Genomic DNA, 14480 nt, shown 5'->3' with positions numbered 1-14480 from the left:
TGGAGGGTATTCTGATACAGGTGTACCATGGAGAGCATTCGGATACAGCTGTACCATAGAAAAAATTCTGATACAGGTGTACCATGGAGAGCATTCAGATACTGGTGTACAATGGAGAGCATTCTAATACAGGTGTACCATGGAGAAGATTCTGATACAGGTGTACCATGGAGAACATTCTGATTGAGCTGAATCATGGAGAACATTCTGATACAGGTGTACCATGGAGAGTATTCTGATACAGGTGTACCGAGGAGACCATTCTGATACAGGTGTACCATGTAGAACATTCTGATACAGATGTACCATGCAGAACATTGTGATACAGTCGTACCATGGAGAACATTCTGATATAGGTGTACCATGGAGAACACTCTGATACAGGTGTACCATGGAGAACACTCTGATACTGGTGTAGCATGGAGAACACTCTGATACAGGTGTACCATGGAGAGCATTCGGATACAGGGGTACCATAAAGAGTATTCTGATACAGGGGTACCATGGAGAACATTCTGATACAGGTGTACCATGGAGAACATTCTGAAACAGGTGTACCATGGAGAGCATTCTGATACAGGTGTACCATGCAGAACATTCTGATAGAGTTGTACCATGGAGAGTATTCTGATACTTGTGTACCATGGAAAGCACTCTGATACAGGTGTACCATGGAGAGCATTCTAATACATGTGTACCATGGAGAGTATTCTTATACAGGTGTACCATAGGGAACATTCTGATAAAGGTGTACCATGGAGAGCATTCTGATACAGGTGTACCATGCAGAACATTCTGATACAGTTGTACCATGGGGAGCATTCGGATACGGGTTTACCATGGAGAACATTCTGATACAGGTGTACCATGGAGAACACTCTGATACAGTTGTACCATGGAGAACATTCTGATACAGGTGTACCATGGAGATCATTTGGAAACAGGTGTACCATGGAGAGCATTCTGATACAGGTGTACCATGGAGAACATTCTGATACAGATGTACCATGGAGAGCATTCTAATACAGGTGTACCATGGAGAACATTCTGATACAGGTGCACATTAGAGAGCATTTTGATACAGGTGAATCATGGAGAACATTCTGATACAGGTGTACCATGGAGAACATTCTGAAACAGGTGTACCATGGGGAGCATTCGGATACAGGTTTACCATGGAGAACATTCTGATACATGTGTACCATGGAGATAACTCTGATACAGGTGTACCATGGAGAACACTCTGATACAGGTGTACCATGGAGAGCATTATAATACAGGTTTACCATGGAGAACATTCTGATAGAGGTGTACAATGGGGAACATTCTGATACAGGTGTACCATGGAGAACACTCTGATACAGGTGTACCATCGAGAGCATTCAGTTACTGGTGTACCATGGAGAGCATTCTGATACAGATGTTCCATGGAGACCATTCTGATACAGGTGTACCATGGAGAGCATTCGGATACAGGTGTACCATGGAGAACATTCTGATAGAGTTGTACCATGGAGAGAATTGTGATACAGGTGTACCATGGAGAGCACTCTGATACAGGTGTACCATGGAGAGCATCAGATACAGGTGTACCATGGAGAATATTCTGATAAAGTTCTACCATGGAGAGTATTCTGATACAGCTGCACCATGGAGAGCACTCTGATACAGGTGTACCATGGAAAGCAATCAGATACAGGTGTACCATGGAGAACATTCTGATACAGGTGCATCATAGAGTGCATTCTGATACAGGTGAATCATGGCGAACATTCTGATACAGGTATACCATGGAGAACATTCTGATACAGGTGTACCATGGAGAACATTCTGATACAGGTGTACCATGGAGGACACTCTGATACAGGTGTAGCATGGAGAACACTCTGATACAGGTGTACCATGGAGAGCATTCTAATACAGGGGTACAATGGAGCGTATTCTGATACAGGTGTACCATAGAGAACATTCTGATACAGGTGTACCATGGAGAGCATTTGGATACAGGTGTACCATGGAGAGTATTCTGATACAGGGGTACCATGGAGGGTATTCTGATACAGGTGTACCATGGAGAGCATTCGGATACAGCTGTACCATAGAAAAAATTCTGATACAGGTGTACCATGGAGAGCATTCAGATACTGGTGTACAATGGAGAGCATTCTAATACAGGTGTACCATGGAGAACATTCTGATACAGGTGTACCATGGAGAACATTCTGATAGAGCTGAATCATGGAGAACATTCTGATAGAGGTGTACCATGGAGAGTATTCTGATACAGGTGTACCGTGGAGATCATTCTGATACAGGTGTACCATGTAGAACATTCTGATACAGATGTACCATGCAGAACATTGTGATACAGTCGTACCATGGAGAACATTCAGATATAGGTGTACCATGGAGAACACTCTGATACAGGTGTACCATGGAGAACACTCTGATACTGGTGTAGCATGGAGAACACTCTGATACAGGTGTACCACGGAGAGCATTCGGATACAGGGGTACCATAAAGAGTATTCTGATACAGGGGTACCATGGAGAACATTCTGATACAGGTGTACCATGGAGAACATTCTGAAACAGGTGTACCATGGAGAGCATTCTGATACAGGTGTACAATGGAGAGCATTAGGATACAGGTGTACCATGGAGAGCATTCTAATACAGGTGTACTATGGAGAACATTCTGATACAGGTGCACCATAGAGAGTATTCTGATACAGGTGAATCATGGAGAACATTTAGATATAGGTGTACCATGGAGAACATTCTGATACAGGTGTACCATGGAGAACATTCTGATAGAGTTGTACCATGGAGGGTATTCTGATACAGGTGTACCATGGAGAGCAGTCTGATACAGGTGTACCATGGAGAACATTCTGATACAGTTGTACCATGGATAGCATTCTAATACAGGTGTACTATGGAGAACATTCTGATACAGGTGTACCATGGAGAACATTCTGATAGAGGTGTACCATGGAGAACATTCTGAAACAGGTGTACCATGTAGAGCATTCTAATACAGGTGTACCATGGAGAACATTCTGATACAGTTGTACCATGGATAGCATTCTAATACAGGTGTACTATGGAGAACATTCTGATACAGTTGTACCATGGATAGCATTCTATTACAGGTGTACTATGGAGAACATTCTGATACAGGTGTACCATGGAGAACATTCTTATAGAGGTGTACCATGGAGAGTATTCTGATACAGGTGTACCGTGGAGACCATTCTGATACAGGTGTACCATGTAGAACATTCTGATACAGGTGTAGCATGGAGAACACTCTGATACAGGTGTACAATGTAGAGCATTCTGATACAGATGTAACATTGAGACCATCCTGATACAGGTGTACCATGGAGAGCATTCCGATACAGGTGTACCATGGAGCACACTCTGATACTGGTGTAGCATGGAGAACACTCTGATACAGGTGTACCATGGAGAGCATTCTAATACAGGGGTACAATGGAGCGTATTCTGATACAGGTGTACCATAGAGAACATTCTGATACAGGTGTACCATGGAGAGCATTTGGATACAGGTGTACCATGGAGAGTATTCTGATACAGGGGTACCATGGAGGGTATTCTGATACAGGTGTACCATGGAGAGCATTCGGATACAGCTGTACCATAGAAAAAATTCTGATACAGGTGTACCATGGAGAGCATTCAGATACTGGTGTACAATGGAGAGCATTCTAATACAGGTGTACCATGGAGAACATTCTGATACAGGTGTACCATGGAGAACATTCTGATAGAGCTGAATCATGGAGAACATTCTGATAGAGGTGTACCATGGAGAGTATTCTGATACAGGTGTACCGTGGAGATCATTCTGATACAGGTGTACCATGTAGAACATTCTGATACAGATGTACCATGCAGAACATTGTGATACAGTCGTACCATGGAGAACATTCTGATATAGGTGTACCATGGAGAACACTCTGATACAGGTGTACCATGGAGAACACTCTGATACTGGTGTAGCATGGAGAACACTCTGATACAGGTGTACCACGGAGAGCATTCGGATACAGGGGTACCATAAAGAGTATTCTGATACAGGGGTACCATGGAGAACATTCTGATACAGGTGTACCATGGAGAACATTCTGAAACAGGTGTACCATGGAGAGCATTCTGATACAGGTGTACCATGGAGAGCATTAGGATACAGGTGTACCATGGAGAGCATTCTAATACAGGTGTACTATGGAGAACATTCTGATACAGGTGCACCATAGAGAGTATTCTGATACAGGTGAATCATGGAGAACATTTAGATATAGGTGTACCATGGAGAACATTCTGATACAGGTGTACCATGGAGAACATTCTGATAGAGTTGTACCATGGAGGGTATTCTGATACAGGTGTACCATGGAGAGCAGTCTGATACAGGTGTACCATGGAGAACATTCTGATACAGTTGTACCATGGATAGCATTCTAATACAGGTGTACTATGGAGAACATTCTGATACAGGTGTACCATGGAGAACATTCTGATAGAGGTGTACCATGGAGAACATTCTGAAACAGGTGTACCATGTAGAGCATTCTAATACAGGTGTACCATGGAGAACATTCTGATACAGTTGTACCATGGATAGCATTCTAATACAGGTGTACTATGGAGAACATTCTGATACAGGTGTACCATGGAGAACATTCTGATAGAGGTGTACCATGGAGAACATTCTGATAGAGCTGAATCATGGAGAACATTCTGATAGAGGTGTACCATGGAGAGTATTCTGATACAGGTGTACCGTGGAGACCATTCTGATACAGGTGTACCATGTAGAACATTCTGATACAGGTGTAGCATGGAGAACACTCTGATACAGGTGTACAATGTAGAGCATTCTGATACAGATGTAACATTGAGACCATCCTGATACAGGTGTACCATGGAGAGCATTCCGATACAGGTGTACCATGGAGCACACTCTGATACTGGTGTAGCATGGAGAACACTCTGATACAGGTGTACCATGGAGAGCATTCTAATACAGGGGTACAATGGAGCGTATTCTGATACAGGTGTACCATAGAGAACATTCTGATACAGGTGTACCATGGAGAGCATTTGGATACAGGTGTACCATGGAGAGTATTCTGATACAGGGGTACCATGGAGGGTATTCTGATACAGGTGTACCATGGAGAGCATTCGGATACAGCTGTACCATAGAAAAAATTCTGATAGAGGTGTACCATGGAGAGCATTCAGATACTGGTGTACAATGGAGAGCATTCTAATACAGGTGTACCATGGAGAACATTCTGATACAGGTGTACCATGGAGAACATTCTGATAGAGCTGAATCATGGAGAACATTCTGATAGAGGTGTACCATGGAGAGTATTCTGATACAGGTGTACCGTGGAGATCATTCTGATACAGGTGTACCATGTAGAACATTCTGATACAGATGTACCATGCAGAACATTGTGAAACAGTCGTACCATGGAGAACATTCTGATATAGGTGTACCATGGAGAACACTCTGATACAGGTGTACCATGGAGAACACTCTGATACTGGTGTAGCATGGAGAACACTCTGATACAGGTGTACCACGGAGAGCATTCGGATACAGGGGTACCATAAAGAGTATTCTGATACAGGGGTACCATGGAGAACATTCTGATACAGGTGTACCATGGAGAACATTCTGAAACAGGTGTACCATGGAGAGCATTCTGATACAGGTGTACCATGGAGAACATTCTGATAGAGTTGTACCATGGAGAGTATTCTGATACTTGTGTACCATGGAAAAAACTCTGATACAGGTGTACCATGGAAAGCAATCGGATACAGTTGTACCATAGAAAAAATTCTGATACAGGTGTACCATGGAGAGCATTCTGATACAGGTGTACCATGGAGAACATTTTGATACAGGTGTACCATGTTCTGATACAGGTGTACCATGGAGAACATTCTGAAACAGGTGTACCATGGAGAGCATTCTGATACAGGTGTACCATGGAGAACATTCTGATACAGGTGTACCATGGAGAACACTCTGATACAGGTGTACCATGGAGAGAATTCTAATACAGGTGTACCATGAAGAGTATTCTGATGGAGGTGTACCATAGAGAACATTCTGATAAAGGTGTACCATGGAGAGCATTCTGATACAGGTGTACCATGGAGAACATTCTGATACAGGTGTCCCTTGGAGAATATTTGGAAACAGGTGTACCATAGAGAGCATTCTGATACAGGTGTACCATGGAGAACACATTGACACAGATGTACCATGGAGGGCATTCTGATACAGGTGTACCATGGAGAACATTCTGATAGAGTTGTACCATGGAGAGTATTTTGATAAAGGTGTACCATGGAGAGTATTCGGATACGCGTGTACTATTGAGAACATTCTGATACAGGTGTACCATGGAGAGTATTCTGTTACAGGTGTACCATGGAGCGCACTCTGATACAGGTGTACCATAGAGAGCATTCTGATACAGGTGTACCATGGAGAACACATTGACACAGATGTACCATGGAGGACATTCTGATACAGGTGTACCATGGAGAACATTATGATACAGGTGTACCATGGATAGCATTCAGATACACGTGTACTATTGAGAACATTCTGATACTGGTGTACCATGGAGCGCATTCTGATACAGGAGTATCATGGAGAGCATTCCGATACAGGTGTACCATGCAGAACATTCTGATACAGGTGTACAATGGAAAACATTCTGATAGAGGTGTACCATGGAGAGTATTCTGATAGAGGTGTACCATGGAGAACATTATGATACAGGTGTACCATGGAAAGCATTCTGATACAGTTGTACCATGGAGAACATTCTGATACAGGTCTACCATAGAGAGCATTCAGATACAGGTGTACCATGGAGAACACTTTGATACAGGTGTACCATGTAGGGCATTCTGAAACAGGTGTACCATGGAGAGTATTCTGATACAAGTGTAACATGGAGAACATTCTGATAGAGGTTTACCATGGAGAGTATTCTGATACAGGTGTACTATGGAGAACATTTTGATACACGTGTACCATGGAGAACATTCTGATACAGGTATACGATGGAGAACATTCTGATGCCGGTGGATCGTGGAGAACACTCTGATAGAGGTTTCCCACAGAGAGCATTCTGATACAGGTGTACCATGGAGAACATTCTGATACAGGTGTAACATGGAGAGCAATCTGATACTGGTGTATCATGGAGAGCATTCTGATACAGGTGCACCATGGAGAACATTCTGATACAGGTGCACCATGGAGAGCATTCTGATTCAGGTGTAACATGGAGAACCTTCTGATACAGGTGTACCATGGAGAACATTCTGATAGAGGTGTACCATGGAGAACATTCTGATACAGGTGTACCATGGAGAACATTCTGGTACAGGTGAATCATGGAGAACATTCTGATAAAGGTGGACCATGGAGAGTGTTCTGATACAGGTCTACCATGGAGAACATTCTGACACAGGTGAATCATGGAGAACATTCTGATAGAGGAGTACCATGGAGAGTGTTCTGATACAAGTGTACCGTGGAGAATATTCTGATACAGTTGTACCATGCAGAGCATTCTGATACAGGTGTACCATGGAGAACATTCTGATAGAGTTGTACCATGGAGAGTATTGTGATACAGGTGTACCATGGAGAGCACTCTGATACAGGTGTACCATGGAGAGCATCAGATACAGGTGTACCATGGAGAATATTCTGATAAAGTTCTACCATGGAGAGTATTCTGATACAGCTGCACCATGGAGAGCACTCTGATACAGGTGTACCATGGAAAGCAATCAGATACAGGTGTACCATGGAGAACATTCTGATACAGGTGCATCATAGAGTGCATTCTGATACAGGTGAATCATGGCGAACATTCTGATACAGGTATACCATGGAGAACATTCTGATACAGGTGTACCATGGAGAGCATTCTTATAAAGGTGTACAATGGAGAACATTTTCATAGTGGTGTACCATAGAGAACAATCTGATACAGGTGTCCCATGGGGAGCATTCGGATACAGGTGTACCATGGAGAACATTCTGTTACAGGTGTACCATGGAGGAAACTCTGATACAGGTGTACCACGGAGAACAGTCTGATACAGGTGTACCATGGAGAGCATTCTAATACATGTGTACCATGGAGAGTATTCTTATACAGGTGTACCATAGGGAACATTCTGATAAAGGTGTACCATGGAGAGCATTCTGATACAGGTGTACCATGCAGAACATTCTGATACAGTTGTACCATGGGGAGCATTCGGATACGGGTTTACCATGGAGAACATTCTGATACAGGTGTACCATGGAGAACACTCTGATACAGTTGTACCATGGAGAGCATTCTGATACAGGCGTACCATGGAGAACATTCTGATACAGGTGTACCTTGGAGAATATTTGGAAACAGGTGTACCATGGAGAGCATTCTGATACAGGTGTACCATGGAGAACATTCTGATACAGGTGTACCATAGAGAGCATTCTAATACAGGTGTACCATGGAAAACATTCTGATACAGGTGCACATTAGAGAGCATTTTGATACAGGTGAATCATGGAGAACATTCTGATACAGGTGTACCATGGAGAACATTCTGAAACAGGTGTACCATGGGGAGCATTCGGATACAGGTTTACCATGGAGAACATTCTGATACATGTGTACCATGGAGATAACTCTGATACAGGTGTACCATGGAGAACACTCTGATACAGGTGTACCATGGAGAGCATTCTAATACAGGTGTACCATGGAGAGTATTCTGATAGAGGCGTACCATAGAGAACATTCTGATACAGGTGTACCATGGAGAGCATTCGAATACATGCGTACCATGGAGAACATTCTGATAGAGGTGTACCATGGGGAACATTCTGATACAGGTGTACCATGGAGAACACTCTGATACAGGTGTACCATCGAGAGCACTCTGATACAGGTGTACCATGGTAAGCAATTAGATACAGTTGTACCATAGAAAAAATTCTGATACAGTTGTACCATGGAGAACATTCTGAAACAGGTGTACCATGGAGAACACTCTGATACTGGTGAATCATGGAGAACATTCTGATAGAGGTGTACCATGGAGAGTATTCTGATACAGGTGTACCATGCAGAACGTTCTGATACAGGTGTACCATGCAGAACATTCTGATACAGTCGTACCATGGGGAACATTCTGATACAGGTGTACCATGGAGAACATTCTGATACAGGTGTCTCATGGAGAGCATTCAGATACTGGTGTACAATGGAGAGCATTCTGATACAGATGTACCATGGAGACCATTCTGATACAGGTGTACCATGGAGAGCATTCGGATACAGGAGTACTATGGAGAACATTCTGATAGAGGTGTACCATGGAGAACATTCTGATAGAGGTGAATCATGGAGAACATTCTGGTAGAAGTGCACCATGGAGAGTATTCTGATTCAGGTGTACCATGGAGAGTATTCTGATGCAGGTGTACCGTGCAGACCATTCTGATACAGGTGTACCATGCAGAACATTCTGATACAGGTGTACCATGGAGAACACTCTGATACAGGTGTACCATGGAGAGCATTCGGATATGGGTGTACCATGAAGAGTATTCTGATACAGGGGTACCATGGAGAACACTCTGATACAGGTGTACCATGGAGAGCATTCGGATACAGGTGTACCATGGAGAGCATTCAGATACTGGTGTACAATGGAGAGCATTCTGATACAAGTGTACCATGGAGAACACTCTGATACTGGTGTACAATGGAGAACATTCTGATACAGGTGTACCATGGAGAACACTCTGATACTGGTGTAGCATGGAGAACACTCTGATACAGGTGTACAATGTAGAGCATTCTGATACAGATGTAACATTGAGACCATCCTGATACAGGTGTACCATGGAGAGCATTCCGATACAGGTGTACCATGGAGCACACTCTGATACTGGTGTAGCATGGAGAACATTCTGATACAGGTGTACCATGGAGAGCATTCTAATACAGGGGTACAAAGGAGCGTATTCTGATACAGGTGTACCATAGAGAACATTCTGATACAGGTGTACCATGGAGAGCATTTGGATACAGGTGTACCATGGAGAGTATTCTGATACAGGGGTACCATGGAGGGTATTCTGATACAGGTGTACCATGGAGAGCATTCGGATACAGCTGTACCATAGAAAAAATTCTAATACAGGTGTACCATGGAGAACATTCTGATAGAGGTGTACCATGGAGAACATTCTGATAGAGCTGAATCATGGAGAACATTCTGATAGAGGTGTACCATGGAGAGTATTCTGATACAGGTGTACCGTGGAGACCATTCTGATACAGGTGTACCATGTAGAACATTCTGATACAGGTGTAGCATGGAGAACACTCTGATACAGGTGTACAATGTAGAGCATTCTGATACAGATGTAACATTGAGACCATCCTGATACAGGTGTACCATGGAGAGCATTCCGATACAGGTGTACCATGGAGCACACTCTGATACTGGTGTAGCATGGAGAACACTCTGATACAGGTGTACCATGGAGAGCATTCTAATACAGGTGTACAATGGAGCGTATTCTGATACAGGTGTACCATAGAGAACATTCTGATACAGGTGTACCATGGAGAGCATTTGGATACAGGTGTACCATGGAGAGTATTCTGATACAGGGGTACCATGGAGGGTATTCTGATACGGGTGTACCATGGAGAGCATTCGGATACAGCTGTACCATAGAAAAAATTCTGATACCGGTGTACCATGGAGAGCATTCAGATACTGGTGTACAATGGAGAGCATTCTAATACAGGTGTACCATGGAGAAGATTCTGATACAGGTGTACCATGGAGAACATTCTGATTGAGCTGAATCATGGAGAACATTCTGATAGAGGTGTACCATGGAGAGTATTCTGATACAGGTGTACCGTGGAGAACACTCTGATACAGGTGTACCATGGAGAACACTCTGATACTGGTGTAGCATGGAGAACACTCTGATACAGGTGTACCATGGAGAGCATTCGGATACAGGGGTACCATAAAGAGTATTCTGATACAGGGGTACCATGGAGAACATTCTGATACAGGTGTACCATGGAGAACATTCTGAAACAGGTGTACCATGGAGAGCATTCTGATACAGGTGTACCATGCAGAACATTCTGATAGAGTTGTACCATGGAGAGTATTCTGATACTTGTGTACCATGGAAAGCACTCTGATACAGGTGTACCATGGAAAGCAATCGGATACAGTTGTACCATAGAAAAAATTCTGATACAGGTGTACCATGGAGAACATTCTGAAACAGGTGTACCATGGAGAGCATTCTGATACAGGTGTACCATGGAGAACATTTTGATACAGGTGTACCATGTTCTGATACAGGTGTACCATGGAGAACATTCTGAAACAGGTGTACCATGGAGAGCATTCTGATACAGGTGTACCATGGAGAACATTCTGATAAAGGTGTGCCATGGAGAGCATTCTGATACAGGTGTACCATGCAGAACATTCTGATACAGTTGTACCATGGGGAAGATTCTGACACAGGTGTATCATGGAGAACACACTGATACTTGTTTAGCTTGGAAAACACTCTGATACAGGTGTACCATGGAGAGAATTCGGATACAGGTGTACCATGGAGAGTATTCTGATACAGGGGTACCATGGAGAACATTCTGATAGATTTGCACAATAGAGAGCATTCTGATACAGGTGAATCATGGAGAACATTCTGATACAGGTGTATCATGGAGAACATTCTGATACAGGTGTACCATGGAGAACACTCTGATACAGGTGTATCATGGAGAACACTCTGATACAGGTGTACCATGGAGAGCATTCTAATACAGGTGTACCATGAAGAGTATTCTGATGGAGGTGTACCATAGAGAACATTCTGATAAAGGTGTACCATGGAGAGCATTCTGATACAGGCGTACCATGGAGAACATTCTGATACAGGTGTACCTTGGAGAGCATTCTGATACAGATGTTCCATGGAGACCATTCTGATACAGGTGTACCATGGAGAGCATTCGGATACAGGTGTACCATAGAGAACATTCTGATACAGGTGTACCATGGAGAGCATTTGGATACAGGTGTACCATGGAGAGTATTCTGATACAGGGGTACCATGGAGGGTATTCTGATACAGGTGTACCATGGAGAGCATTCGGATACAGCTGTACCATAGAAAAAATTCTGATAGAGGTGTACCATGGAGAGCATTCAGATACTGGTGTACAATGGAGAGCATTCTAATACAGGTGTACCATGGAGAAGATTCTGATACAGGTGTACCATGGAGAACATTCTGATTGAGCTGAATCATGGAGAACATTCTGATAGAGGTGTACCATGGAGAGTATTCTGATACAGGTGTACCGTGGAGACCATTCTGATACAGGTGTACCATGTAGAACATTCTGATACAGATGTACCATGCAGAACATTGTGATACAGTCGTACCATGGAGAACATTCTGATATAGGTGTACCATGGAGAACACTCTGATACAGGTGTACCATGGAGAACACTCTGATACTGGTGTAGCATGGAGAACACTCTGATACAGGTGTACCATGGAGAGCATTCGGATACAGGGGTACCATAAAGAGTATTCTGATACAGGTGTACCATGGAGAACATTCTGAAACAGGTGTACCATGGAGAGCATTCTGATACAGGTGTACCATGCAGAACATTCTGATAGAGTTGTACCATGGAGAGTATTCTGATACTTGTGGACCATGGAAAGCACTCTGATACAGGTGTACCATGGAAAGCAATCGGATACAGTTGTACCATAGAAAAAATTCTGATACAGGTGTACCATGGAGAACATTCTGAAACAGGTGTACCATGGAGAGCATTCTGAAACAGGTGTACCATGGAGAACATTTTGATACAGGTGTACCATGTTCTGATACAGGTGTACCATGGAGAACATTCTGAAACAGGTGTACCATGGAGAGCATTCTGATACAGGTGTACCATGGAGAACATTCTGATAAAGGTGTGCCATGGAGAGCATTCTGATACAGGTGTACCATGCAAAACATTCTGATACAGTTGTACCATGGGGAAGATTCTGACACAGGTGTATCATGGAGAACACACTGATACTTGTTTAGCTTGGAAAACACTCTGATATAGGTGTACCATGGAGAGCATTCGGATACAGGTGTACCATGGAGAGTATTCTGATACAGGGGTACCATGGAGAACATTCTGATAGATTTGCACAATAGAGAGCATTCTGATACAGGTGAATCATGGAGAACATTCTGATACAGGTGTATCATGGAGAACATTCTGATACAGGTGTACCATGGAGAACACTCTGATACAGGTGTATCATGGAGAACACTCTGATACAGGTGTACCATGGAGAGCATTCTAATACAGGTGTACCATGAAGAGTATTCTGATGGAGGTGTACCATAGAGAACATTCTGATAAAGGTGTACCATGGAGAGCATTCTGATACAGGTGTACCATGGAGAACATTCTGATACAGGTGTACCATAGAGAGCATTAGGATACAGGTGTACCATGGAGAGCATTCTAATACAGGTGTACTATGGAGAACATTCTGATACAGGTGTACCATGGAGAACATTCTGATAGAGGTGTACCATGGAGAACATTTTGATACGGGTGTACCATGGAGAACATTCTGATACAGGTGTACCATGGAGAGCATTAGGATACAGTTGTACCATGGAGAGCATTCTAATACAGGTGTACTATGGAGAACATTCTGATACAGGTGCACCATAGAGAGTATTCTGATACAGTTGAATCATGGAGAACATTTAGATATAGGTGTACCATGGAGAACATTCTGATACAGGTGTACCATGGAGAACATTCTGATAGAGTTGTACCATGGAGGGTATTCTGATACAGGTGTACCATGGAGAGCAGTCTGATACAGGTGTACCATGGAGAACATTCTGATACAGTTGTACCATGGATAGCATTCTAATACAGGTGTACTATGGAGAACATTCTGATACAGGTGTACCATGGAGAACATTCTGATAGAGGTGTACCATGGAGAACATTCTGAAACAGGTGTACCATGTAGAGCATTCTAATACAGGTGTACCATGGAGAACATTCTGATACAGTTGTACCATGGATAGCATTCTAATACAGGTGTACTATGGAGAACATTCTGATACAGTTGTACCATGGATAGCATTCTAATACAGGTGTACTATGGAGAACATTCTGATACAGGTGTACCATGGAGAACATTCTGATAGAGGTGTACCATGGAGAGTATTCTGATACAGGTGTACCGTGGAGACCATTCTGATACAGGTGTACCATGTAGAACATTCTGATACAGGTGTAGC

The sequence above is a fragment of the Mobula hypostoma genome, chromosome 11 (genome assembly GCF_963921235.1).
Source record: "Mobula hypostoma chromosome 11, sMobHyp1.1, whole genome shotgun sequence".
Taxonomy (NCBI): Eukaryota; Metazoa; Chordata; class Chondrichthyes; order Myliobatiformes; family Myliobatidae; genus Mobula; species Mobula hypostoma.
This window is presented reverse-complemented; position numbering follows the sequence as displayed.